At 40.7% G+C, this 2,911-nt stretch overlaps 1 protein-coding gene across 6 annotated transcripts in view; it reads left to right on the top strand.

Annotated features, from left to right (window-relative positions):
* kat6b (K(lysine) acetyltransferase 6B) overlaps positions 1 to 2,911 on the top strand; it is a 36,219-nt gene that overhangs the window by 14,857 nt on the left and 18,451 nt on the right. The gene's annotated exons all lie outside the window — the stretch shown is intronic.

Below are 2,911 nucleotides of genomic sequence, written 5' to 3'. Positions count from 1 at the left end.
CGTGCATCAAGCCTCGTCCATACTGCCAGATGCGCTCGTGAAGACTTGCGGTGCGGAGCCGGGTGCGAGTATAATCGAGCATTACGAGACAGGCTGCGTGAGTGCGGCAAGTGTAAACGGCTCGTCCGTGACGCGGGATTCGCGCCGCGTGGGGCAGAGAGGAGCAAGTATGAGAAGCATTCACAGACACAGGCTGTGTGTGCGCTCTTCTGAATTGGGAATAGCCAACATGCATTATAAACTTATTTCAAATTAATCTGTTGGGGAGATAACAGGTGTAAGATAACGTTCACGTACTAACAAAAACATCTAAGAATGTATCTTTTATTCTCCAGTACTGAAAACAGAACCGAGAAGGGAGCTTTTGATATGCGCTGTGACGCAGCTCTTGGAAATGACCTTTTTTGTTCGTTGTCTGTCATTTCGAAGCTTAAGTTGCATACGGTTTTCTTTAGTTTTAATTTGCCTAACTATCGATCTGACCCATTAGACACCATAATCCCACTCTGTCTCTCCCGTCCCGCGTTCCGTTTTTTTTCCGGTGGGTGTTTACGCAGTTGGCTAGAGCAGTGCTGATTGGGGAGAACGGAGGTGCGCTCACTCTATTGGTTAGTAAGACTGCAACTCAAGGCTGGCAGTCATGCATATGCTCTGGAACAGAGTAATATCACGTCCATATTGCAGGCTTTGCGATTAGGAAATCGCAACGTCTCAAATCGTGATTTAGATTCGATTTCGATTAATCGCACAGCCCTAATATCAAGTAGCTTATGTTCAGATCATATCTAACTCAATGTTAAGAATGCCAGGCTTTCAAGTAGCTATGCTTTTGTTTTTATCTTTGTGCACATGAACACTCTATGCGTGTGAAGTAAATGCATGCATTTCATGTGCTGCTGAAATCCAATGAGAGGCAGTGGAATTCTGCCATTGAAATCAATTTAGCGCTAATGTTATTGAATGATGTGGTGTGTAGAGCTGCAGTAGAGGGTTTATTTGTATTTATATGAGACGGCGGTGCCTGTTCTTTTTCCCCTCCTGTGCATGAATACAGATGTATTATTTGGAGGCAATTGAGGTCAAGCATTATGTGCATGGTGGGATTTTTGTTGTGTATCTTGATTACGTTGCCCTTGGGGAGAGAAGCCCTTTATAAGCAATGAGCGCAAATTTAGTTCTGAGCACTAACCAACTCTTCATTTGTATGAAGATCTATGCGTATCATTCAGGGGCCATCGATTGGAGCCTTTCAATTGGCACTTAAATGAAAACTTGCAATGTTTATGAATAACCCATCTGCAAATTGATGGTCTGCCAAAATGATTAATAGGCTAGGGATTGATTGCCTGTTGCATAAAACAATTAGTCTGGCATTACTCTCAACAGGTTTCTCACCAGAACAGACACTCAATATTTATCAACACTGCACAGCAGGAGCTCAGCCTGAGTGGCTCTCTTGAGATGGTACAGAGAACATACCCACTAGATGTAGTTTTATTCTGTCTTCTAATGCCCCATCTGCATCTAATATACAACATCCCCCAACAGAACGCTCCGTCTCTTGCTGACAAGCCTTTTGGGAGAGAATTGAGCTGAATTGCTTGCTTGTTTACTCAAGTTCTACCGGTTCCTCTTCTCCGGAGACTGGTGTGTTTTTGTGAGCGTCTAATGCTGAATCTAAGGACTCTAAGGCTTGAATAGGCTTACGCAACCCATGCAGAGATTTAGACGCAACTATTTGGAGATGTGAGGGTGTGGTGGCAGACTTTCCCGTCAGATTCCATGTAACCTTTTTCTGATCTCCACTACATGAGTCCTGCATGCCATAGGCTTTCTTGGGAGGAAAGATAGTCTTATCTCTCGAGCTATTCGCTGAGCCTTTTCGGTTTCCTCTAATCTTCTTTTGGCATCAGCACCATGCGTTGCCCTCGTTCAGAGGGCACTGGCTACACCTCTCGCAGTTGTATAACATCCCATTGCCAATATTTACACAGGCTCAGCATTGTGTATCACAGTGCTCAGTGATACGGCAAGGCAGTGTGTGTGTGTGGGGGGTTATGTGCACACATCCTGCTGGTCATCCTTTATCCTTCATCGGTAGTACCATGTATGTGTGTTTGATCAATGTCTGTTGTTTTGGCTGCTGCCTTTTAGAAGGCTTTTACACAAGAATGTAATCTTTACAGTAGTCAAATGCAGCACGCCTCCTAAATTCAAAGGAGACATTTAATTTCCTGTTGTTTGTGGTATCACGTCTCATGGGTTCTGCATCCAGATTTGCGTCTGATCTCCAGAGATCTTGGATGCCTGAACACTCTACACTGATCAGTGCTAGTATGTCACAATAACAACATATATGCCTATTGATTATATTATGCTTACCAAGGCTGCATTTATTTGATCAAAAATACAGTAAAAAGAAAAAGTTATGTTATGAAATATTATTGCAATTTGAAATAACTGATTTCTATTTAGATATGTTTGTGTAATTTATTCCTGTGATGGCAAAGCTGAATTTTTAGCAGTAATTACTCTAGTCTTTAGTGTCACATGATCCACATGATTTGGTGCTCAAGAAACATTTCTTATCAATGTTTAAAAAAAGTTGTGCTGCTTAATATTTTTGTGTAAACTATGGTCTTTTTTTCCAAGAGGTTCAAAAGAACATAATTTATTCTAAATAGAATTGCTTTTATAAGTTTCTTCATGTCACTTTTGATCAGTTATATCCTTGCTGATTGGAGGTGTTAATTTACTGTAAAATCCTACTGACTTTAAACTTTTGAATAGTCTAAGTTAAGAAGTCTTTCTATGTGGAGACTGGTGTGAGGTTTAAATGTATTTTCTTTTTCTTTTTTTAGATTGATTGATTTGGTCTTAATTTATATATATATATATATATATATATATA

The sequence above is a fragment of the Sinocyclocheilus grahami genome, unplaced genomic scaffold, assembly GCF_001515645.1.
Source record: "Sinocyclocheilus grahami isolate Dianchi unplaced genomic scaffold, SAMN03320097.WGS_v1.1 scaffold313.1, whole genome shotgun sequence".
Taxonomy (NCBI): Eukaryota; Metazoa; Chordata; class Actinopteri; order Cypriniformes; family Cyprinidae; genus Sinocyclocheilus; species Sinocyclocheilus grahami.
This window is presented reverse-complemented; position numbering and strand designations above follow the sequence as displayed.